This window comes from Scylla paramamosain, chromosome 12 (genome assembly GCF_035594125.1).
Source record: "Scylla paramamosain isolate STU-SP2022 chromosome 12, ASM3559412v1, whole genome shotgun sequence".
Taxonomy (NCBI): Eukaryota; Metazoa; Arthropoda; class Malacostraca; order Decapoda; family Portunidae; genus Scylla; species Scylla paramamosain.
The window spans coordinates 21358401-21385447 of NC_087162.1; the positions used below are offsets into that span (position 1 = coordinate 21358401).

Genomic DNA, 27047 nt, shown 5'->3' on the forward strand with positions numbered 1-27047 from the left:
ACACACACACACACACACACACACACACACACACACACACACACACACACACACACACACACACACACACGAAAAAGAGACGCGAATATACGGTGTTCGCAGGAATCGCGGTAGTTACCCTAGTGAGCGTCATCAATCAATCATGTCAAACAGAAACCAATTAACGGGAAAGGGAGAGAGAGAGAGAGAGAGAGAGAGAGAGAGAGAGAGAGAGAGAGAGAGAGAGAGAGAGAGAGAGAGAGAGAGAGAGAGAGAGAGAGAGAGAGAGAGAGAGAGAGGTTCAAGAGATAGAAACACACACACGCACGCCAGGAACTGAAAATGAACAAGTCCCCCCTATTAAACAGTAGGAATAGAAAACGGTGCAATCTCAAGGAGGGGAGGCAGGAAAATACCACATCCTTAAATGCACCAACAGACCTGAGCTTTATTACTGTCTTCTCGGCCATCAGCTGCACGCCCCGCACCTCCCTTGACGAGCCTCTGCCCTTCCTTCCCGCCGCGCCCTTGATTGAGAGGGAAAAAGAGAGAGTGAGGGAAGGGTGAGGGAAGGATAACAGGAGAAGGACGAAGGAGGAGAGGAAAAACAGATAAGGTGTATGCAAAAACTTCCTTCTCTTGCTTGTTTCTCTATTCCTGAAACAAACTGATATGACTCTTCGCTTCTTGAGGGACAAAAATACTTCTTATATGTACATCTTAAAGGGGCAGGTATAGAAATACGCCCTTCATCCTTGCATTTACTTTAAGGGATAGACGCACCCCTTAATGTTTACTTCTTGGGAAGCCTGAAATATCACCTTAGAAGCCGAAGATCAAGTCAGCACGGCGACCCTCCAAAGCAAACATTGTATTCCCAAGATTTTATTAGGAGGAAAAAAAGGGAGAGAAAAGCGACGCCCGAAAGAAATAGTACCGAAATAATGCCAAAGGAAAATTGATCACTAGAAATACTGGACAGAGAAATAAAGCCACAAAATAATGGTACGTTGATATCGATTAAATCACTCATTTTCTTTTTATGTTAGATTTTTCTCATTCCATGTAAGTGCCTTTTTTTCCTATATTTCCTCAAAAAGAACAGGGAAACATCTTCAGCATAAAGTTCACACGACGTGACTGTGTTTTATGGCACTCCTGGCGACGCCTGGCATACGTTTCTGGCATTTTTATTGGTATTCAGTATATTTTTTCCGGCGTTGTAAGCAGTTCCCAGTAAAAACATCTCTGGCACTTCTAGCTACGGCTGGAACTCTTTTCCCTTTGCGATAACCGATATATTTTTTTCTGGCACTCTTAACGGTATGAAATACACGTGAAAGCAACCTATCAGATTATTAACGCACGTTGAACTTCAGGAGAGGTAATAAAGGATTGTGGTGCTTGCCGGAATCTCATGTGACGATCTGATAATGCTTCCCTGTGGATCCTGATTCAATCACTATCCGCTGTGTTATTTCTTTATGAGATCAAGACTCGCAGGCTGAGACGCTTTGAGCTCTCACAGGATTATCTTCAAAGGTCAACGAAATGATTAGCAGAGTTCTCAAGATTGTTTTCTCTATAAACTGCGCAGAATCCTTATCAAAGAATCACAAGAATCATGAAAACATCCTCGTAAATCCCAGGAACTTCCATTTGAACTTCCATTATGTTCCTTATAATTAGCCACTGAAAAAGTCTAATCTCGTTATGAGAATATTAGTCCTATTCATCCTTCTATGAGAGTCTTATTGTACAACTTGATCGCTCACCTGTTTATTTACAAAATGAGTAAATTAATTAACCTTATGCTTCCTTCTAGAATAATCTCACAGTAAACATTGATCGTTCACTTGTTTGCTTATGTATTATTCATTTTACTTGCTCTATTTACCTAATAAGCTGCCCTTTAGCCTCCTGCCTGCTCCCCATCCTCCTCTACTGACCTTCCTCTCCTCTCCTACCGTCAATTCTATCACCATTTCCAGCCCTTCTGCCCCTTTCCATCTCCCTTTCTTCCCTGTCACCTCTCCCTCCCTCCCTTTTTTCATCCCTCCCTTCCTCTCATACCCCCACCTCCCTTTTCTCCTTCCTCTCCCTCGTTACCTTCCTTTCTTCCCTGCCGCCTCTCCCTCCCCCTTTCTTCCCTGCCACTCCTCCCCACCTCCCAATCCTCCCCGGCGTCCCTCCCTATCCTCTTCTCTTTCCGTGCTCAATCAGGGCTCTCAAAAAGGCTAACAGGAGTGAGTCAACACGGGTCAAAAGCTGCCTGAAGTCCTCTCTTGAAGGAGCTTGCAGGAGTAGCGACATCAACTCATTTTTCCTTCATTTTTCTCTTATTTTCCCCCCGAATGTCGTGCGCGTGTAGAAGCAGCAGTTCGAATCCCACTCCCATCCTTTTTTTTTTTTTTTTTTTATATATATGTTGTATGGTATTTGTTTCCTTCCTGCCAGCCATGAGTGTGGGGCGGTGGGAGGAGAGGAACCTTCACCCTTATTATCCTGTGTCTCTTATTTTAGCTCAGTTAGTGCAGCTTATCAACAATTTTGTAAGAGCGAAGAGATTTGTTGTGCTTTGTTCTTCGTGTGTTTCTATTTTTGGTTTACTTATTTTTTTCTTATCAACTTTTTCCTCTTCCTCCTCCTCCTCCTCCTACTACTACTACTACTACTACTACTACTACTAAACGCAATACTTCTGTTATTTGTTACAATCATAAAGAATAACTGAAACTAATACTGAAAGCAAAATAATGAAGTAATAGGAAGCCTTCATTAGTATTTCTCTCTCTCTCTCTCTCTCTCTCTCTCTCTCTCTCTCTCTCTCTCTCTCTCTCTCTCTCTCTCTCTCTCTCTCTCTCTCTCAGGGGGCGCTCGGACAGCCACGCCGTGAATATTGGGTTCCCGGGATTAAATTAACGCGAAAAGTTATTGCTACGATAAGCTGCGGAGTGTTATAAAAGGTGATTTACGGAAGGCGGTGTGTACGGTGGGTGTGTGTGTGTGTGTGTGTGTGTGTGTGTGTGTGTGTGTGTGTGTGTGTGTGTGTGTGTGTGTGTGTGTGTGTGTGTGTGTGTGTGTGTGTGTGTGTGTGTGTGTGTGTGTGTGTGTGTGTGTGTTAGTGTGTGTGTGTAGCTACTAACGGCTGTATCCTTTCTTCTGTTTCAATATCTATACATTTTTTCTTCACTTTCCTCAGCCGTTAACTCAAAATCACTCACCTGTGTAAAGTGTACTCATATGCTGAAAGCAAATACGAGTATTATACAAAGATGGGCCGTGTCACGCTGTTCATTTGTATCGCCATTACTCATACGGTTATTTGGCAAAGAATTAGCCACTGGTTCGTATTCTTAAATGCCTCGCTCTCTTATTATGACTATTTTTAAAGGTCACAGAAATGATTATGCAAAAATACTTTCTGCCCACAGTGATACAGAACACTTGTTCAAGTATCAAAATAAAATGCCTGGAAACCTTATTAACTTCCACCACATCCAGTTAAATGTAGTCGAAATAAAAAGCTGAAGTGTTTAAAATCATGAGTCCTCTTTTAAGCAGGAGCGGAATGCATTATGGAAATGATAAGAAGATAAAAAAAAATAGATGGTTTGTTTACGTTGTAAGAAGAGAAGACCAGGAAATGACTAAAAGATCCTGAGGAAAACCAGCTGAGGGAAGGCAGAGACTGAGATGGATAGAGAAGGAAGTGTGGTAGAGCTGCAAAGGATGGGAGTCACAGTGGATGATGCAAGGGACAGAAATAACTGGAGGAGACTCGTACATGGCGCCAACCCTCGACTGTAAGGAAACACTGAAAAAAGAACAAATCCTCTTTTGAGATTGAGGAGGAATTGCTGCGCCTAAATTACGTAAATTGAACCTCCACACAGGCTTAATTTCACGCACATTCACCTATAAATCTAGAAAAAAATAGATATCTGAGTTATGGTTGTCTGGCAGGCCTGACCTAAGGAGCATAAAGGAGGTAAAGGAATGCCTATATAACCTACTAGTAAAGAAAGGGCGGGAACTGTGGCTGCCGGTGGTGGGAATTGCTGCTGTGTTGTAAGAAGGCGAGGACAGGAAGGGTAAGGACACAGACACATGGAAGACACTAAGGACAAGGCTATGGAGTAAAAGGAAAGGTATCATTGCTGAGGATAATGACCGGGGATAGATGCGCAAATGACGGGTCCTGAAGAAGAGACATACAGCAGAAAATGTAAAGCAAGAGTATGGAACGAGAGGAAAGCTATTACTAGTGAAGATAATAACCGGGTATAGATGTGCAATGATTAAGAGGACTGAAGACGTAGAGACAGAGAGGCAGTAAAGACACTAAAGGCTATGGAACACCAAGAGGAAGGGTATTACCGGAAAGAAAAACACTGTAACACAAGACTACAGTGGTTAAGAGCAAGGTGAAGTGAATGCAACCACAAGCACACAGCAAGGGTGCGTCACATCTGGATTACTACTGCGTCAACATGAAAAACCAATTGTGTATATAATAGCAAAGAAAAAAAAAATATGAACTTTTAAATTGACGATACCACAATATATAAAAAATCAGTACAGTTTTCTTGTTTTCTTTCTTTCTCTTACTTTTTTTCTTTTTTTGCATTTACTAGTTTTATTTATTTATTCATTTGTTTGTATTTACCTTACCGTTTCCTTCAGTTTTCGCGTTCATTACTCCCTCATCCTCTCTCGCATCAATTCCTCACACTTATCGTTAATGTCTCTTTTCTCCTATCATCATCCTCTCCCTTATTCCTTGCGTTCTATTAGAGAAAACATCTTTATCTTCCATTTCCATCTCCATTACCCCTTCATTGCCCCCATTCCTTATTTATAACAAAAGAGAAGACCTGTAAGATATACTAGTAGCTGCTGAAGGAGAGGCCACAAAAGGATGGCACCGCGTTCCTCCCTCGACACTCACAAAGCATCTCCCTGGCAGATGGAGCACACACGTTGGCACCAAAGATATAGGTGGTGTCACCTCTCGAATATCTAAAATACCAACAGTACATAGAGGCAGCAGGACACTGGACGGTTGAAATATATGAGGGGTGGAAAAAGGATGGTGGGATTGTTTAAGATCACGAAAACCCATATAGAGAAGAAAAAGAAGAAACTAAGGTAAAATAAATGAACAAATCTATCCTACTAAAAACTACCAAAACAATAACCTAATTTGATCAAACGTAATAATAACCTAACCTAACCTACCGTAACCTAATCTAACCTAACCTAACCTAACGTAACCTAACCTAACCTAACATAATCTAACGTAATAATAACATAACGTAAACTAACCTACTAAAAAATAAGCAAAGAAGTAACTAAATCTAGTCTAATGTAACCTACTAAAAAGCTACCAAAACAATAACCTTGCCTAACCAAACCTAATAATCACCTAGCCTAGCTTACTAAAAACTAGCGAAATAATAACTTAACCAAAAAAAAAAACTAGCAAAATAATAACTTAACCTAATTTAACCTAATAATAAGCCAAGCTAACTTGACCCAACACAACGTAACCCAACCCAACCTAACCAAACTTTACCTAACCTGACCAAACCAAACTTATCATAACCCAACCTCACATACCAACACTGAACCACTACCCACACTCTCCCCTGTCTCCCCCTCCAGTGAGTCACATTTCATTTCTCATATGCATACATAAGGGAGGAATTTTAAAAGTTTTCCCTTCATACACATGCATGATGGTCATCGGGCGCTCTTCAATATGAATGTAAATAAATCCATAGGTATATGTTACACTGAGGAAATATTATATGCATGTAGTAATGTTTCATACAAAAATAGATGGAAGTAAATAGATGATTTGTATAGATGAACAGATATGTAGAATATACAGAAATAGATATATAGATCGATAGACAGATAAATAAACAGATAGACAGATAGAATGATTGATACAGATAAACATACATAAATAAGTAATTAAAAAGATAGGTGGATGGCTAGATAAGTAAATGAAAAATATTATGTACATATACACTGATAAATAGATCCAGAGAGAGAGTGAGAGAGAGTGAGAGAGAGAGAGAGAGAGAGAGAGAGAGAGAGAGAGAGAGAGAGAGAGAGAGAGAGAGAGAGAGAGAGAGAGAGAGAGAGAGAGAGAGAGAGAGAGAGAGAGAGAAACACTACGTATATTCATCCGGGAAGTGACATTTGAACGATAAATTGCAAACATTTTTCTACCACCAACACCACTACCACCACAACCAACACCATTACCACCACCACCAACATCACTACCACCACCACCACCATCACTATCACCACCACCAACACCAACAAAACAACACAACTTGCTCACCCACTCCAACACTACCATTCACCACCATCACCAACGCCATCACCAGCCAATCGCCTCCACCTCCTCCACCTCCTCCTCCTCCTCCTCCTCCTCCTCCTCCTCCTCCTCCTCCTCCCACTGGTGTAATTCACGCGGCCACACCAATACGTCCGTGTCAGTGGCTGGCCTGGGCTGGTCGTCCGTGGAATGACCTCACTCTCACTCTCCCTCACTCTACTCTCCCGAACTGAACTTGAAAACAAAGGTACTCGTGTCAAGTTGATTAGAATGAGGATGATCTTTTTTTTTCTTTTTTGGTGAATCTCTCTCTCTCTCTCTCTCTCTCTCTCTCTCTCTCTCTCTCTCTCTCTCTCTCTCTCTCTCTCTCTCTCTCTCTCTTTCTCTCATATCTAAGCTATATTCCCAGTATTGCGCCGTCATAAATGCATTCAGTCAGTCAGCCAGTCAGTCAGTCAGTCAATCTCTCTCTCTCTCTCTCTCTCTCTCTCTCTCTCTCTCTCTCTCTCTCTCTCTCTCTCTCTCTCTCTCTCTCTCTCTCTCTCTCGACTAGCGAACCAAAAGCACAAAAAACAGAGCAATGCCTTACATAACTATATGAATGATTAATCAAATAAAAACTGCAATAATTTTTGTTTGTTTGTTTTTTCCAATATAATTCACCTGATTGGTGCATATTTATTGAGTTTTTTATTGCACTTGCATCACACTGACTGCGTTTTACAATCACGAAAGCAATACCATTCTGATGAAACACTAGCCACACCCTACAAAATATTCATTTATTTACTTCATTTATTTGATTTTTATTTGTTCATTTATTTTGTTATTTTATTTAATTCATTTATTAATCTATTTTCATTTTTATCTAGCTATTTATCTGTTTCTTTACTTTTTTTTTACTTATTTTTATTTGTTGATATATTTACTTATTTCTTTATATATGTTATCTTAATCTGCTGCAGCTCCTGTTTCTTTATAGAGCTTTAGATGATCGACCACATAAGGTAACATCAGGTAAATCTGCCTGACCTAAACTAACCCAGCTATTTATGTACCGTCTAAACTAATGAGCCACATCTGATCCTCCTTGCCACCCTCAGACTTGGACCACATCCAGACGCCTCACCACCACCTACACCTTGCACAAATGCTATTCAATGGGCGGCCTCTTAGCTTGTTTTCATATATTCTCTGACAGAAAAAAGAAAAAAGTCAGTGAAAATAACTACGTGCTTAAACAAAGAAATGTGAAAAAAAAAAGTACGGTAGATGATTTTTTTTTTTTTTATATATATGTTCCTGTGTGTACGGCAGATGCCTCCTTTGTTATTTCCATGTATAAGTGTTTAGATAATACGTAAAGTAAATGTACAGCCCATCCATCACTCATTTTCATTACCCGCCGCTACACATCAGGTAAATGAATAACCCTTGCCCTATACACTCACCACCACTCACCACCACACACTACCACACACTACTTTCGCCACAGCACAATTTCCACACACCATGACCACCAACACCTCATCATCCATTCCATCAACACCTCATCATCTTCAACACACCACCACCTGCACCACAGCACAGCACACTAGCCACACTTCATCACCCTCACCACCACAGCCACAGCATCGCAGTTCATTATCACAACTTAGTGTCTTACTGTTCCTTAGGATTAATTACATTCTATGGGAATTCAGATTAATCATGTTTTCTTTTTTTATTATTAGTGTAGGATGTGAGGGGGGAGAGAGAGAGAGAGAGAGAGAGAGAGAGAGAGAGAGAGAGAGAGAGAGAGAGAGAGAGAGAGAGAGAGAGAGAGAGAGAGAGTTGAGGAAAATTAGGTCTTTTGTTAGATTGTCTTCGTCTCTCTCTCTCTCTCTCTCTCTCTCTCTCTCTCTCTCTCTCTCTCTCTCTCTCTCTCTCTCTCTCTCTCTCTCTCTCTCTAACAAATAAGCAACTTTTCTCCTGGCCCCGCGGCTCTCCTTCCGCGACACAACTTCGCCACAACTTCCTCTCGCCGTAACAAGATGAAGCTGACGGGACTGTGACGATGGCGGCAACGGAGATGACGGTGGTGGTGGTGGTGGTGGTGGTGGTGGTGGTGGTGGTGGTGGTGGCAAATATAATACAAGGATCTCAGCTTACCACTATCACCAATAAAACACCACCACCACCACCACTGACAGCAACAACAACAACAACAACAACAACAATAAAGAATCCAAGAAAAGAAACTAAAAAACAAAAGCAAGTAAGAATAAATGGAGAATCTTGGCAACTGGTTGAAATATTCTAACCCTCAGATTTCTTACGCTAATCTGACACAGTAACTTAACAGAACGCAGTCAGTACCACAACAGTATTACGTATATTTCATGCACCATTTTTTCCATAATAAAATTTGTTATACGCATAGTTTTCAGTGTCATTTTTTTTCCAGTGACATTTATTGCGCTATTTATTCCAAGCACTAACAATAATAACAATAGATACAACTGTTGAGACATTGACAAGTTATAAGTGGAGGTGAAAAGAGAGACAGGTGTTATGGGGCGAGATTATTCCCGACTGGTTTCGTTTGTAGCTTCCTCAGGTCAACTGTCTCTCTTTTCACCTCCACCTCCAGTAATAACAGCGACAGTTAAACACCCACGCCCGCCCACCTTATTCCCCGCGCTTGTTAGGCGCAAACTATTCCTGGCTGCGCGTGGTGGCTTTGATCTGTAAACACTGATTCCACTCGCCACACGCACACTCAGACAGGAGACACACAACGCCGCCTTGTTTGCACCTGTCGCTACCTGAATGCTTGACGAAGAGCCGCCAGTCAGCCAGTACGCTCAGGTGTGCAATTAACCGAGGCCCGAGTGAATATTGTGATTGACAGGTGAATTTTTAGACACCTGACGTCGCTTGCAACTCTCGTCAACATCGCGTCTATTTCCGACACGCAAATCAAGACGCGCGCTGTTGTTGCCTCCCACTCAGGCGCCGCATCATAAATGAAGAGAACATGTCCCTATACAGAATAAGTACGAAGGTGAGTAACAATGCGCCAGATGAGGACACGTGGTATTAATACTGTCTCGCTGTTTTTCGGCATACCATTTCTGAAGCACAAACTCCCATGAAGCATTTTTTTTTTTTTTTTTTTTGTTGAACAGCCACACCTGAACATTTGACTGGCAAGACACTGTAAAAACCTATTCTTTCAAACCCATTTTCTTTCTAGCAGGCACCTGTAAAGATACCTTTTTAGTGATTTTTTTTTTTTTTTGTGATGTGAAGTGCAGCCTGTCTCAATGAAAGGGCAATTTTTTTTCCAATAACCATCTTATAATCATGCATTTTTAAACACTCCTTTCACTATAGCGTGTAACATCTAAGATAACTGCGTAGCCTAGGACGGAGAAAATCAACTTCTTATTTCCTCTTTTGTGTATGTGAGTGCCCATGTAAATAATTTCTTACAAAGCTGTGAAATTCAACAAAGCACAATCATACCAATAAAAGGGTTACTATGACACATGTGACATATCATTACGCATGCATGAGCGACGATGAGTAGGCATTATCTGGAGCAAAGATGATGATAATGTTATAATGATGGTAACGAGAGTGATAATGAGAGCAGTAATGGAATGGATGCTTCGTAATTGTGACACTTCCTACCTGCCACTACCTGGCGTCTACCTGGCTGCGTTACTCAATCGCTTACCTTTGTTTCCGCGCCTCCTGCCACCAAGCCAGCCAGCCGTGACAATTAAGCTCGTGTCGTGTCACTAGGACGGATGCTGCTGTCTCCTGCCTGTCTGTCTGTCTGTCTGTCTGTCCGTTTGGCTGTCTCTCCGCTGCACATCCTGTAAATGAAAGACAGACACATGGTTCAAAACAGTGTCGCAAGTTAGGGAGTCAATTCTCTTGTCTAACTTTAAGGAGAAAAAAGTAGAGAGGAAAAAATGTTTCTGGCGCCTACGTGTATCGAGTGTCGACTACTGCTTGCATTTTCTTTTATTCTGATATGAGTAAATTGGAAAAACGAATAAAAAATATGCCAGTCTCCTACATTATTAAAAATACTGACTATCCTCATTTTTCCAACTACTATGTAAAACAGAAGTATGGTCATTTAAAAAAAAAAATTACTAAGAAAATAAGAAACTCATTGCATAGGTTAGTAATGAACTGAAACATCAATTAAATGGCACCGCACGCAAAGAAAAGTAAAATTAGTGAAAGAAGTCGGGAAAAGAGACAAATGAACCTTCCATCCAGCACCACCGAGTGATGGAAAATATAAACCCGCATTGAAACTTTCTTGAAAATCTCACCCCACATGGAATAAATACAATTGAAAAGCTACGCTCACGAGAGAGAGAGAGAGAGAGAGAGAGAGAGAGAGAGAGAGAGAGAGAGAGAGAGAGAGAGAGAGAGAGAGAGAGAGAGAGAGAGAGAGAGAGAGAGAGACGTGGGTGTACTGCCGTGTACTGTAATTACAAAGAATAAGAGAGATGTTTGTATTCTTAATTAACCTGAGTCACAAGGAAAAAAGAGAAAAAAAACTGGCAATGTTCTGTAGAAAGCTAAACTTAAATACTGGGGTCACTGGCTGAGAAAAAAGTGATGTTGATATGAACTAGATGTGTGTGGGGAGGGGAAGAGAAGGAAGAAGTATGTCAGGCAAGGGAAAAAGGAGACGGTTCTGTGGAGTCATCCAAGGAAACAGGACATGTGTGCAGTGAGTGAAGGAGAGAAAAGAAAGGATGAGCAGAAACTGAGCAACACGTGGCGATATTGTGTGCAATGAGAAAAGGAGAGAAAAGTGAAGAGTACAACAAGAGCAGCACGTGGCAAGTGAGAGAGAGAGAGAGAGAGAGAGAGAGAGAGAGAGAGAGAGAGAGAGAGAGAGAGAGAGAGAGAGAGAGAGAGAGAGAGAGAGAGAGAGAGAGAGAGAGAGTTACTGCTACTAGTGTAAGGAAGGGTACATGAGGAAGCAGAACTATATTAGAGTGACTTTTCTCAGTGATGCCATGAGGAGAATAAAAAAGAAGAGGTAAGAGAAAAGGAAGGGAGTGAGAGAGAAGAGAGATAATAGAGAAGTGCTAGAAGTATGAGTGCAAGAGGGAGAGGATTTCTGCAAGTATGCGTAAGTGAGCGAGGGAGAAGAATACTTGAGGACTCCTACAAGAGTGAGAGGGGAAGAGGGACACTTGAAGTAACTGAAATGTATTAACTCATATCACTAATAAATTACTGCGCCGCTAACACACAGTCATGTAGCGCCGGTAGGATTCTGAGGGAGCGTGGCACCATCTACAAGGGAAGTGCCGTGAGCCAGGATCGAGCCCGCGACCTTTTAGAGTAGCCGGGAGGGTAGCGGTGAACGACACAATGTACTACAAGGAAAGGCTCTCCAGGCCCCGAGTGATGCAGGCGTGCATTTCAGTGGCTGTCGTGGCCCTCCGGCAGCGTGAGGGTCTTACAGGGAGGCAGGCGGGGAGAAGCGTGGCGGTGGCGGTGGTGGTTGTGGATATGGTGCTGGTAGTAGTGGCTGTGGCAGTGGTGGTGGTGGTGGTGGATATGGTGCTGGTGGTGGTAGTAGTAGTAGTAGTAGTAGTAGTAGTAGTAGTAGTAGTAGTAGTAGTAGTAGTAGTAGTAGTAGTAGTAGTAGTAGTGGTGGTGGTGGTGGTGGTGGTGGTGGTGGTGGTGGTGGTGGTGGTGGTGGTGGCGGCTCGCTTAAGTCACTCCGAGATGTGGAAATGCACTTATATTTGAAAGGTAAAGTTTTGCGTGATAATATATGGACAAGCAATTGCCTCCTGCTTTATTTTCTTTTTTATTTTACTTATTTATTTATTTTAGAATTGCCGTTATTTGCAGTAACAATAACAATAGTAGTAGTAGTAGTAGTAGTAGTAGTAGTAGTAGTAGTAGTAGTAGTAGTAGTAGTAGTAGTAGTAGTAGTAGGATCATTACGCTCATCAATATTCCCATTATCATTACTGTAATCACTTGCTCCATACAAACACAGTGGGTACATAACAACAACAATGGCAGTATACAATATAATCGCATTTTAAGCACAGCCTCGCAGCGGCAGTAATCTGTGTGTTGACAGACGGCTTACTCTGATCCCTGGCAACACGGTGAAGAGCGCCACGCATCACTATGACCCACCAGAACACAATTATTACTGTTCCCTTTGACGAAACTTACACGTGAAGAGAAAATATAAAATGAATATGTATAAATAATATATTAGTACGAGTTCTCGTACCATTTCTTTCACAGCACTACACAATGAATACTTCTATCAGTCATTATACTCACCTTTCCCAGCCTTCATTAATAAAAACGTAATACGCATCACAGAGGAGGGCGCAAATACCAATTAAAATCTTCATCATAGTTTTTCTTTAACTTATTGCCATGTGTTATCATCATTATTGTATTTCTTATTTTTTTGACACCGCAGAGTGCTTCACAAAGCCTTGGTGCCGCGCCCTTCACGCTGCCTTCGTTTACCTGCCCGCCACCACTGCGGGTATCGCGGGGCAATGACCTCAGATTACCTGGTGATTACTTTTTTATTAAGAGTAAAATGCCTGGGAACTCACAGATGAAGAATTTAACCGCTGGTAGAGACGTGTAACGCAATACACAGATGATGGATGTTATCAGACTGGGAACCCTGTCCTCTATCAATAATCTTTCCAACTAATCCTACCGACTGCACTGCCATCTGGCGGCAAATTTCTGAACTAAGTATTATTCCACTTACCAATGCACCATTTGTAAACTTGATATAATCCTTAGTCGCTGAATGAATAACTGTAGTGAATATGTAACTGAAGACGATTTTGAATCCCTTAATTTAAAAAAAGGATATCATGCTAAACTTAATAAAATTTTCTAAACGTATCCAAAATAAAATCATACCACTGAAGCATTACTAGCCACTATCATGTGACTGGATGTTACAGGACGTTTATTTTTCTATATCATCGCCATCTGACGAGTGGGTATCACATTGGAAAAAAATAAGTTTGTACCAACGCACTGGTTTCGATTCCCATTGACTTTCTGGAGTGCTTAGCGTGGGTGTCCCAGAATGCATCTAGGAGAGCAGTCTGGGTTTACGACAGTCAGTGATGGTTAATTGGCCAAGCAGCTCCTGTATACTGACAAGGCCCCCTGACGCCCGCCACACGCCTGACGCTAAGGTTGCTAGGGAGTACTCACACTGACACCACTCCATCAGTTAAAACCATCATGAACCTCACAGCCTATATTAATAGTTGGTAGGGTACGATAATATATTGACTTAGTGTTTAGTGTTTCCTCTTAACCTGAAGGCCTCTGCTCTAGCGAGCCTGTACCGTGTTATGGTTTGTGAGGAGACTGTCAGCAGATCAAGGTACTGAAATTCAATACTTTCAATGTTATGATCGTCCTTCGTTAATAATCAGGTCACTGCATTATTTGAAAGGACGCGCAGAGAGAGAGAGAGAGAGAGAGAGAGAGAGAGAGAGAGAGAGAGAGAGAGAGAGAGAGAGAGAGAGAGAGAGAGAGAGAGAGAGAGAGAGAGAGAGAGTTATTATTAAACCTATATACTGGTAACTCGTCATAATAAAGCTGACGAAGAAGAAGAAAAAGAAGAAGAAAAAGAAAAAAAACAAAAGAAGAAGAGAAGAAGAAGAGAAGAAGAAAAGAAAAAGAAGCTGTATTTCAGTCTAACATCATTACTGAATCCATACAACTCTCTTCGCCGCATTTCCTTCTATTCGCCACGCATTGTGCAAACTTTCACCGGTTGGTTTTGAAGTTTAGCCCAGTGCGATGTGGAGGACGAAATAAACTTCCAAAGACTTAAAACTTCCTGCCACTTGTTTTAAGACGTAACTTCACCACTTCTGCCCTCCCGCCCAGCCAGACTTAAGACCAGGGCGACAACTGAACACACAGGTCCTGATATCGGATATGATGTGAGGAGGGAAGAGGCGAGTGAGAGGAGGCGCCATTATGTGATTGTACGGGTAAGGCGTCACGGACCATTGGCAGGTGGTGGTGGTGGTGGTGATTATGTAGATTATGATGATGATGATGATGATGATGATGATGATGATGATGATGATGATGATGATGATGATGATGATGATGATGATGATGATGATGATGATGATGATGATGATGATGATGATGATGATGATGATGATGATGATGATGAGGAGGAGGAGGAGGAGGAGGAGGAGGAGGAGGAGGAGGAGGAGGAGGAGGAGGAGGAGGAGGAGGAAGGGAGGGAGGAAATATGTATCCCGTGGCAATGAGAGAGAGAGAGAGAGAGAGAGAGAGAGAGAGAGAGAGAGAGAGAGAGAGAGAGAGAGAGAGAGAGAGAGAGAGAGAGAGATTTTCCATGTAAATCTTACATCTGAATCCATCACTTGTATTCTCTCTCTCTCTCTCTCTCTCTCTCTCTCTCTCTCTCTCTCTCTCTCTCTCTCTCTCTCTCTCTCTCTCTCTCTCTCTCTCTCTCATTGCCACGGGATACATATTTCCTCCCTCCCCCCTCCTCATCCTCCTCTCACCTACTTACTCATATCTTCCCTTTGTTAATGCAACTTCCTCTCCCTTTCTAGCAGCAACAGTAGTAGTAGTAGTAGTAGTAGTAGTAGTAGTAGTAGTAGTAGTAGTAGTAGTAGTAGTAGTAGTAGTAGTAGTAGTAGTAGTAGTAGTAGTAGTAGTAGTAGTAGTAGTAGTAGTAGTAGTAGTAGTATGGAAGCAACATCAGGAGCAGCCAGTATCACCAGCGTCAGTAGCTCAGCAGGAGGAGGCGGAGAACAGAACAACTGTCCATCAATAAGCAATAATCCCCTCCAGGTCTTCCCACACACACGGCTAATCCAGCTCTCAGCCCTCACAAATCCCCACAGAAACAGAACCCCCTCTTGCTGCTGGTGTCACTCCTCCTCCTGCCCCTCCTGTCCAAGTCCTCTTCGTCTTAACTAACTCACTGACCACCAAGATGCCGCTGGGGAGCTCTTGAGGATCTAAGATTGAGGTGCCTCTTGAAACTCAACTAATCAAAACTTTCATCATTCATCGCGCTCACGCACTGCTCCTTTCCTAACTCCCCCAAGCCCTTCTCTCGTGTCCCCTCCGGCAGGCAGTGTCCGAGGTCTGGCGCTTCTCTTGTCATGGCTGAGAAGCACATGAGGGGAGCAGGATAAGGGGAAGACGTCTTGAGTGAGGGGAAGAGAAGAGGAAGAGGACTGGGAGGTAAGTCGTCTTGAGTGAGTGAGGGAGGAGGAGGAGGAGGAGGAGGAGGAAGGAAAGTCGCCTTGAGTGAGGGAAAGAGAAGAGGAGGATGAAGGGAAGCCGTCTTGATTGAAGAGAGAAGAGAAGAGGAGGAGAAAGAGAGCAAGAAATGGAAAGAGAAGAGGAAGAGGAGGAGGGGACATCGTCTTGAGTGAGAAAAGAAGAGGAGAAGGAAAAGGGAAGTTGTCTTAAGTGAGGGGAAAGAAGTGGCAATGAGAAGATGGGAAGAAAATGACGAGAGGTCATCTTGAGTGAAGTGAAGCGACGAAGAGGAGGAGGAGAGGAAGAGAGAAAGATGATCAGGGAAAGTTGCCTTGAGGGAGGGGTAGAGAAGGGGGAAAGAGGTTGAGGGAAGCCATCTTGAGTGAAAAGAGGACAAGAAAGAAGGGAAATGAGGAAAGGACATCCTTTTCCTTGTCTCTTCCAGTGGTTGGCTGATTGACGTCATATGAAAAAAAATAACTAGTTGTTACGTATGTCTGATTGTCGATTTTCCGCCCGTCACTGCGAATTATTCAGTTCCTTATTAAGCTCCTTCTATAAACCTCCATGTATTCCCAGACCAAATACTCGCACATACAAAGAAACGAGGGAAAAACAACAGCAACAGACATCTTGGTCCTTGCAAGCCTATAAGTGATATGCTACACTATTTAAAATGAAACATGCCTATGTATGTATGTTATATATTTACCCGTTTAACTATGTATTAATTTGTACATATACCTAGTAGTCTGGTGTAATTCAATCAAGCAGTGCAATGATGAACACGAATGAACAAGTTGAACAGCTGACTAACTTGTGCAACTAATTACCAGCCAGAAAACGAATCCATGAGCATAAATATACAAACTAGACGGCTTCCTTCACTGAGGAACGGGAGGCACGGGGCGTCAGCATACCATGGAATGTACGTAGCATACAAAAAAAAAGACCATGAAGAATTAAAGTACACACGAGGTAGTCACAAGCAGCCAAGACCTTCCACCTCTGCTAAGGCAATACTCCACGCCATCACCTGCCGCCTGCCACCTGCCACCTTGTATCTCCCGCTGCGGCTGCTCATCTTTGGCAACTCTCGGCTGCTATCACCCCCCTATCACCCCCTCAGAGCTGATGACTTCCCTCCTCGTCGTCGTTCTCCTCGGATACACTATCACGACATAATCATTGAAGTTATGGCCTGCCGCCGCCCACCTTTGAGCATGGCGCTGCTGGAGACGTTGCCAAAGTTTTAATGAGCTTCTTACTCGCGAGATCACTGCAGGAAGGCCAAACACTGCGGCCTTTGACAAACCACGGTAATGTGCCGCCCAACACTCCCGCTCAAGAGAAAGACAAGCACGAGGGAGGTGAGTCATGGAGGAGGAAGACGTGGGAGCGGAAGGAACAGGGGAGGAAAAGGGAGGGATGGTTGGAGGGGAAAGGGAGGGATAGTTGGAGGGAAAGGGAGGGATGGCTGGAGGGAAAGGGAGGGATGGCTGGAGGGAAAGAGAGGGATGGTTGAAGGAAAGGGAAGAGAAGGGAAGGGAACGGATGAGAGAGAGAGAGAGAGAGAGAGAGAGAGAGAGAGAGAGAGAGAGAGAGAGAGAGAGAGAGAGAGAGAGAGAGAGAGAGAGAGAGAGAGAGAGAATCTGGAAGGAAAACAAGGGGAAAAATAAGGTAAAGGCAGGTGAAAAGATAGGAAATAAGGTAAGATAAAGGCAAAGAAAGGCAAAGATAAGACAAGATAACATAAGGTGAGGTAAGGCAAGGCAGAGCAAGGTACGAGTAAGTTAGGTTAACGTAAGGTAAGGTAAGGTAAGCTAATGGGACAGGAATGGGGCAGCGAAGACATGCCACAGGTGACAAGCAGGTAAGGCACGTGTGTGAGAGGGGACGCTGGGAAGACAGTACCTAATGCACAGGGAGTGGGACAAGGCACCGAAACACAGGAAGGATGGACAGGGAGGATGCAGGACTGTAAACAAAGGTGGCGGGAAACAAAGGGAAGGGGGAGGCAACAGGAACAGAACTGAGTGGAGAGATGGGATAATAAGTTTTGATGAGAAGGCTAAGAATAGAAGGGCAGCTGGCACAAATGTCTGGGGAAGGTTAGGTTACCAGAGGCTCCTGTCTTGCGTCGGAACCATACAGGGAATTGATGAGAACGAGAAAGCGAAGGAATGGATGATGACAGGAATTGTGTTAGTGATGCTGCTGTCAGGGTCGAGCGAATATCGACTGAATAGGGAGTTCTGAGGGAAGGTAAATTTACTGATAGGGATGATAAAATAATACAGGTAAGTTTTACACAAGAACTACCACATGTAGGTCTCCTGGCTTCTTGTACTTTCCCTTACGTTATGTTCTTAAGTAAAAGAACGAAGGAGAGGAAGGGAGTCACAAGGATTAGGAGAGGCGAGGAGCGGGAGGAAGGGGGAGGCGTGCAGGAGAGGAGGGATTGCGGCGGTATCTTCCGGGTGGACTGAGGCGAGGTCAAGCCAATAACCTTTGAGTGGTTGGACCTGATTTACTGGTTATTAGGTTATCGATCCTGCGGCAACACAGATTAGCTGGGAATCCTTAGCGTCCTTACGTCATATCCCTAATGCAGCAAGCAATTGAGGTAAGAGGAAAAATAATACAAACACTGGCAGTAATAAACCAGTGTCTAGTGTGAGATATATTTCCTAAGTGAATAAATATCTTGCCGCACTCATAACGCTCGTCACCTCTCAACTGTAATCCAATTAACTAGTTCCTGATCGCCCTCCTCGCCTTAATGAGTTCCTGGTATTTCTCAAAGGGCGGAGTGGCGGAGTGCAGCCAATTTGTCTAATAGGGAGCACCGGCATGTCCTCTCCCCGGCGCAAATTGCGAAAAGTTTTCAAGAACCCTTCGACCTCAGCACACCTGACGCCATACTGGGGAGGTGATGGGAGGGAGGGAGGGAGGGAGGGAGGAAAAAGGAGGAGAGAGACAAGGACACAGTCGCAGACTGACTGAATGATTGACAGTAAGAACCAGAGAAAGACAGACTGTCTGACCGATTGAATGACTGACTGATTGACTGACGGACTAACTGGCAGACTAAGTGACTAACAGAATGACTGGCATAGACTGACGGAGAGACAAACAGACACAAACAGACAGCGAGAGAGATACACAACCAACCAGCTAACCAAACAGGTAGACAAGCAAACACACTGACACACGCAGACAGACAGACAGAAAAAAAGACAAACAGAACAGACAGTAAAGAAATATAATGAAAAGAAGGAATATCAGACAGGCAAGCAAGTAGACATACAAAGACAGACAATTTATGGACTTCAAGCCTCGCCGCAGAGGGCCAATTAGAATAGTCATGTTTCTGTCCTCAAGGAGTCTTAGGGCACCATCATCATACTGCCTTCTCACTCTGCATTCCTGGTAAAGTCCCGACAAGAGGATCACGGAGAGGAGACGTGTGTACCATTTGCAGCATTTGCCGATATGAAAATTAAGTAAGATAAATACGCACTACACGTCTATTAGCAATCCCTCAACAGCCTAACTATATCACCTGGTTAAAAAAAGGAAAAACGAGGACACAAAGACATACAAATACAAATACAGATCGAGCATATACAAGCGGAAGGATGAAAGAACGGACACATAAGCATAGACGGACACATCCGGCTAGGGCCACAGACAAAGGCAGAAAGAGACAAAGGCCGAGAGAGAGAAAAAGAGGAAAGAAAGATTACGTATAAGAGCTAGTCATGTCGCGGGACGGTAAAACGGTCTGCAATGCACACGAGACCTGCACGCACCAGGAAACCCCCATCTGCCCCCCTCCTCCACACACACACACACACACAGCGGGGTACATATTGTCTGCTGGAGAGACCTGGAGGACCGCCCAAGGACCAGTAAGGGACCGCCGAAGGACCCCCTGAGGACCACGACCACCAAGTTATTACAAAAGCAAGAGCATAACATCTGGACATGTTTGAAAAGCGAATCGTAACCTGGCGCCGCGAGGGCCACGTGTACTTGAGTCGGATTTCCTGGTAGCTAATGATGGGCTTCGCTGGACACTGTCGAGGCATTAGTATTAGGTTCCGTCAGTCCAGCCAGGCCCAGGAGTCAAAGCACCGAGGTCAGTGTGCTACATCCGTCGTGACAAGTCATCTCCTCTTTTACTCTTTTTTTTTTCAATTTTTCCTAATTTATTTTCAGTTTTATCTCGTCCTTATTTCCTTTTCCCTCCTTTTCTTCAGCTTTTTTTTTTCCAGCACGGTGATCTTGCCAGGTGAGGACACACAAACATGGCAACACTGTCACGGGTCGATATCCTCGTCTGCTGATTCGCTGAAGTATTCATATTTTCTTTTGAAATGTTTGGGTTATTGGTTTGGTTATTTTTTACCTCACTATCTGTATATTGATAATCTGGACTTGTTTATTTCTTACCTGACTGTTTGTATATTTATAACCCAGTAAATAGAGGTTTTAACATAAAAGGAAAACGGTTTGCCGCAAGTTTTAAAACAGAGTGGAATCCTTCAGCCAATTAGCAGGAGAGGATATCGGCCAGTGAAGGCGTGCACGTGTCCTCAGTTGGCAGACTTACAATGCCAGACACTGTGATGAGGTTCAATGTTATACAGAGAGCATTAATCAGACCTGCAGTTTTCGTTTAATTCATTCCAGGTGTGATGGCTGGAGATGCAAAACTGGAGCCTTAAATATAAAAAAAAAAATGAATATTCAGTAAGCCTTGAATAATAGGAAAGGAACAGGATAAGAACCATAAAACGTCTTTGTTGTCCTTTTATCTCTTACTCTGAATCAGTGCACCTCATCTCAAACAGCCTTTGAAAGAACCAACAGATCTGCTGCTGTTTGTTCTTCCTCTGTTTCCTTGTGAGTGAGGCTGGAATACTATACGAGTCAGGAACCTTTACCTTCACTATCATACACCTCTTACTTTAGATATTGCAGTTTATCGCAAAGAGCCTTATAGGAGCCAAAAGATATTGTTTCCTCTTCCTTTGTGTTCCTTTGTGGGTGAAGTCAGGATTATGTGTTCACTTCATCAGCTGCCAACAAAGTAACAGAGACGTGGCAAAGCTGTACACGTCCCACAGCTGCTTTTTTGCTTATGAATTGTTACATCATCGCTACACAAAATTATACCTGTGCTATAACTGACGACACGACGCACGTGTGGCTAAGTTATATCCGTGCTTCATTTGCTCCTCGCTCGCCATTAGCTGATATGTGGCGAAGTTATAAACATTAGGGATTTGTTGACTCCTCTGGTGCTTTCAATCTAACCCCAAAGACCTACCCACGTGTATCATTGAACAAGCTGAAGACCTCTATGCTTTATACAGACCAGACCATGCTGCTTAGACTGCTCAGACTGCTCATCAGAGTACATCAGTGTGTCCAAATGAAGCGTTACATCTCGAAAGTGCCACACAAAAGTATCACATGGCAAGCACTCCCTACTCCTTGCGAGGACCAGAACGGAACACACTTTATATAACTAACCAAGGGAGAGAGACAGAGAGAGAGAGAGAGAGAGAGAGAGAGAGAGAGAGAGAGAGAGAGAGAGAGAGAGAGAGAGAGAGAGAGAGAGAGAGAGAGAGAGAGAGAGAGAGAGAGAGAGAGAGAGAGAGAGAGAGAGGGGGGGGGGGAGGGAAGTCCCTGCAATCCGCTCTTTCACACATATACACAAAAATATATGTACGTAAATGTCACTCAGGTCCACGCCTCCATAGAGTGCTACACTCCCCGGCAGGAGGAGGGCACCAGTGAGGCGAGACGACCCTCTCTCCGCGCCGCGCCTCACAATGGGCGATCAGTGAGTGTAAAGGGACAGTCACGCGCGCCACGGGAGTTACCAGCCGCCCTGCAATCGTGTCGCTCTTGACCTGGCGGGGAGGACAGGTGGGAGGCCTGATTTGAACGTGGACTGGGACTTTTTTAACTTAATTTGAAGTATGTATAGGTACGTAGGTGTGTGTGTGTGTGTGTGTGTGTGTGTGTGTGTGTGTGTGTGTGTGTGTGTGTGTGTGTATATATATATATATATATATATATATATATATATATATATATATATATATATATATATATATATATATATATATATATATATATATATATATAGAGAGAGAGAGAGAGAGAGAGAGAGAGAGAGAGAGAGAGAGAGAGAGAGAGAGAGAGAGAGAGAGAGAGAGAGAGAGAGAGAGAGAGAGAGAGAGAGAGAGAGAGAGAGAGAGAGAGAGAGAGAGAGAGAGAGGGGGGGGCGGTGGGGGTGGGGTGGGACATGGTTATCCTCACTTATTATTAAAACGTACTCGAGTTTGTACAGTGTGTGATCTGATTTCTAGCACACTAATTACATAAAAATAAACAACATTGTTTTAACTTAAGCCGACGTGACCTTCATTCACTTCACTTCACCTTACTTCACCGTACGTGCACGTCAGTACCCTGAAAACACTTCCAACGCTACTCTTTCATCCGTGCATTACGTACCCAATCCTTACTTTGATAAGAAAAAAAAAAAAATTTGACCAAACAACATTTCACCAGACAACAGCCGGAACGCTACTCTTGATTTTGTGCAATATATAACGTGCTGTAATATCAACAAAAAAAAAAAAAAAATGCGGAGGAGGGATGGGATGCACTGTATAACCCTGACCTCACCACACCTCACCTCACCTAACACGTCATTAGCCAGCAACACCCTCAAAGTTAAAGGGAACTCCAACCAAGCCATTCCATTCCATTGAGTAGCTGACAGAACACTCAACTTGGGCGCCTTCACTTACCCTGATTAAGGCAACGGGGAGGCAAGGCGGCGGGGAGCGAGACGCTGTGAGAGTTGAGGTGCCTCCAAGACGACCTTCACCCACTCAGCCAAACAACCTCCCGCTAAACAAATTTCTCCATTCCTTCAATTACTGGTTGCCACCTGAAGGTAAGCGATCTATGGGAATGACTGAACCCTTACGTATCTTGCTATGGATTTCCCTTTTTCTTTTCTTTTTCGTTCCGTGATGCAGCAGTGAGGGCATATCATGGCGTTGAATGTTTCCTTGGGTCTTTATTAATATCCTGGACACTTACGGGAGCTGAGAGAGAGAGAGAGAGAGAGAGAGAGAGAGAGAGAGAGAGAGAGAGAGAGAGAGAGAGAGAGAGAGAGAGAGAGAGAGAGAGAGAGAGAGAGAGAGAGAGAGAGAGAGAGAGAAATGTGACTGAAAGCTTCATTATCAATCGAAAGAGGCAGTTTTATTTTGGACAGAAGTGATGAGGTGGCAACCCTTGCAAGGACCAAGAAATCTGCTGCGGTTGGTTCCCCCTAGTCATCCATCCCCAGCTGCATCATCAACAGGGGACAGCTTTACTAGAGCTGCAGCAAAACAACTTTAACAAACGGACTTACCAACTCAGAACTTGCAACTATTGACCCTTAACACACACACACACACACACACACACACACACACACACACACACACACACACACACACACACACACACACACACACACACACAATTGAAAGCAGGTAGTAACTCACGCATAATTCGCATTAAGTATTTATCATAGTGTGTGTGTGTGTGTGTGTGTGTGTGTGTGTGTGTGTGTGTGTGTGTGTGTGTGTGTGTGTGTGTGTGTGTGTGTGTGTGTGTGTGTGTGTGTGTGTGTGTGTAATAATAAAAATAATAATAATAAACGGTTTATTATTTAGGCAGTTGACAAACTGAAAATGTACATAGGGGATGGGGAAAAACTTAACATTAATCCTAACGGTAAGACTAATCTAGGAGGGAAATACTATTGATTGATGGCTCGCTCCATGGTGGGAATCGCACTGAGTCTGTACCGGTCCGTGCGCGGCGCCTTCAGGGGCGTTATTTTGTTGTGGTGTCTGGTGGCACGGACAGGGCGAGGCGCGTCGGGCGGCAGCATGTCTCTGAGACGCGGATGATGCAGTAGTCCCTTCCCAAACTTCTCCAGAGCCTCTCGGTGCCTGGTGGATATTCTGGACAGACTCAGGGTGGTCAGGGCTTCTTCATAGGTGGTGTATGCAGGGCCAAGGATGACCCTGCACGCCCTTTTCTGCACACTCTCTAGCTGTAGCTGTTGAGTGTGTGTGAGGGAGGAGGACCACGCTGGGGAGGCGTACATGAGTTTGGGGAGGATGAAGGTGAGGTACACCCCCCTTAACTCATCTGTCGGCGTCCCCAGCGACCTGAGTCTGCGCAGCATGTACAGCCTGTAGGTAGCTGATCTCACGGTGCTGGCGACATGCTGCTTCCAGGTCAGCTGGTCGTCCACCGTGACTCCGAGAAGCTTGGCACATTGGACCACCTGGAGGGGGTGAGGGCCCACTGTGAGCCGGGGAGGGGGCACTGGTACAGAGGAGGTACAGAAATGCATCACCACAGTTTTGCTGTGGTTGATGGTCATCCTGCTCTCCTCTGTCCACGTCTGCAGTCCGCTCCAGAATTGCTTGCAGTGGCGAGTAGTCCGGGTTCTTGTTGGAAAACTGGGACGCCCACGGTGCAGTCGTCCACATACTTCCAGCGATGGGGGGTGTCGGTGAGGGCGTCGTTGATGAGGAGGAGGAAGCATAGAGGACCCATCTTGGTCCCCTGGGGGACTCCACATGTCAGCTGTTGGAAATTAGAGACAGAGCCCTGATAGCGAACGGCCTGACGTCTCCCTGTGAGGAAGTCGGCTAGCCACGCTATCAGATTAGGAGGGAGACCCAGACTTACTGCCTTGCTGATGACAACAGTGTGATCAACTAGATCAAAGGCTTTTTTGAAGTCGACAAAAGCAACAGCTAGAGAGGTGTTTCGCTTGTCCAGGTGGCTGTGGATGAATTCAAGGAAGCTGGTCAGGTAATGTGAGGTGGAGGTGGCTTTAATATTTCCGAATTGTCTGATATCCACGGTGTTACAAATTTTGGTGTATGCCCAGTCATATACAAAATCTTCACAAATAAGGCTAGGGATGGGGGTGATAGAGACTGGCCTGAGGTCATTGAGTGACTGAGGACTGGAAGTTTTGGGGATGGGAGTGACATACGATGTCACTCCCATCGTAAGATGTCTTCCAGTCCGCGGGGCAAGAGTATTGGGAGAGTGAGGCGTTTATTATGGAGCATAGCGGTGTTGCTAGCTCTACAGCAAATTCCTTGTAAATTTTTATAGGAAGGTCAGTGGGTGTGGTGGATCTTGGTTTAAATTTAAGTATTCTCTTAAAAACATCCATCGCCTGGACAGTGTGTGGAGGGGAGGGAGCGGGCAGATAGGCAGGAAGCGGAGTGGTGTGGAGGGGAGGAAAGGTTTGACAGATAGCAGCAAAGTGATCGTTCATCTCCTGAGCCGCGAGATTAGCAGGAAGGTGTGAGGTGCAAGGAAGGGATGAAGTGTGCTTTTGTAAGCCACACAAAGCTTTGATCTTAGCGTACCACTGTCTGTTGTTGGTCAGCTTGAGGTGGTGTATCTTGTCTGGGTAATAGCTTGCCTTTGCATTCTTAATCTCCCTGATTACTCTGTTTCTTAGTTTCCTGTAAAGGACCGGGCAGGAGTGGAACGCCCAGGTCCGCTGACGCATGAGTCTTTTAATGCGGGGCGTCATCCAGGGAGCATCAGACGGGTGCGTTGTGACGCTCTTGGCTGGGAAGTAGTGGTGGAAGGCTGCTGTAGTAGTGGCGACGTAGTTTTGCCATTTTAAGTGGACGTCCTCCTCATCCAGCACCTCGGTCCACGGGTGTTGTGTCACCCACTGCCCAAACTCCCTCATGGCTGAGTCAGGCATGGGGCGGTGGGTCCTGGTGACAGCTGACCGGGGGGTCGAGGTGGTGGGTGTGGGTGACCACAGTATGGAGAGGTGGGTGCTCCGTCCCATGGGAGGCAGCGGCTTGGGTGGCGAGTACTGCTGGCCCAGGTCTGTGAGGATAAGGTCGAGGATGGCTTGCTGGTGGGTGGGGAAGTCCACGACCTGGGTGAGGTGTAGCTGGTGTAGGATATCGTTGATATCTAATCTGTTAAAGTCCCCACAGATGACCAGCTTGGCAGCAGGATACCTCACCCTCAGGGCATCAGCAGTGTTGATGATGTGAGCGGTGAGCAACTGTGCAGTGGCGGCTCGTGGGGGGTGGTACACGACGCAGACTATGATGGAGGCCGTGTTGTTGGGATGGGAGGGGGGCGTGACTCTCACCCACAGGGCCTCCACACCGGCAGGAATATCGACAGGGAGGTGTGAGGGGCTGAGGGCAGAGCGGCAGAAGACGGCCACTCCCCCCCCCCCCTGCGCCCTGACCTGAGGTGATGGTATAGCTGGTAGTCCTGCATCGTGCACACCTCAGGAACAATCTGCCACGCCTCAGTAACCGCCACAATGTCCGCACAAGTAGATCTCACCGTCACAATCACTTCGTCCATCTTGTTGGCCAGAGACGTTGCATTAAATAAGAGGAGTGAGGGAAGACTATACCACGTTCTCGGCACCTCAAAGTGTTTGTATTCCCTCTTCTCCACCCTGCGGTCGTCTCTGGCACTGGAGGTCACTACCTTGATGGGACGCACCACACTTTTGCCTCCTCTCGATCCACGGTTTCGAAATAGTTTTAAGGACTTAAGGCACTGTATCACGTTGGGTGGCGGGTACCCAGATCCTCGTCTACGACGCAGGGAGGTAATTGCGTTCGTATGTTTGCACTGAAGCACTCATTTTTCTTTATGTATCACACGCATTCGCTACAAGTGTTCACAAAAACAACAATCCCACCAGATCGAGCCTCAAACTAAACGCTAAAAGTTGAAAACAGAAAAGTAAAAAAAACAAAACAAACTGAGGTCACTATCACTAGGGGGCGGGGAAGGCCAACAAGTAGGCCGAGGCTGCTCGAGAGCGCCAAGGTCACACGTCCTGCCCGTATGAGGTCAAGACGGTGTGTGTGTGTGTGTGTGTGTGTGTGTGTGTGTGTGTGTGTGTGTGTGTGTGTGTGTGTGTGTGTGTGTGTGTGTGTGTGTGTGTGTGTGTGTGTGTGTGTGTGTGTGTGTGTGTGTGTCCGATCAGTTACTGAGAGCAGAAGAGAAAAAAAATACTTAACTCTTCCTTGCATAAATATCAAAGCCAAATTTCCCTATACAAACAATAAGATACATAGAACACAGTAATCTTATGTTTTTCTTCCCGGGTGATGTGGCTTTGAATAATGAATCTTAAGCATCCTTCCTCACCTCATTCTTACTTATTAACCCGGGCCTTACTGATCCGCTACAAGGAGAACAGAAAGACCTGCCTTCGCATCACAACAGAAGACTTTACCCACTCGGTTATATATTCGCAGAAACAGAAATTTATAGTCATGCTTTAGTT

General features: G+C 44.6%; 1 protein-coding gene across 5 annotated transcripts in view; it reads right to left on the reverse strand.

The window, feature by feature from the left end:
* The window catches only part of LOC135106094 (RING finger protein 37-like), a 350223-nt gene that overhangs the window by 194010 nt on the left and 129166 nt on the right, over window positions 1-27047 (reverse strand). For all 5 annotated transcript variants that reach the window (XM_064014935.1, XM_064014939.1, XM_064014934.1 and 2 more), the window contains one exon: window positions 10062-10203. The gene's annotated coding sequence lies outside the window, so the exon portion shown is untranslated. The remainder of the gene's footprint in view (window positions 1-10061; window positions 10204-27047) is intronic.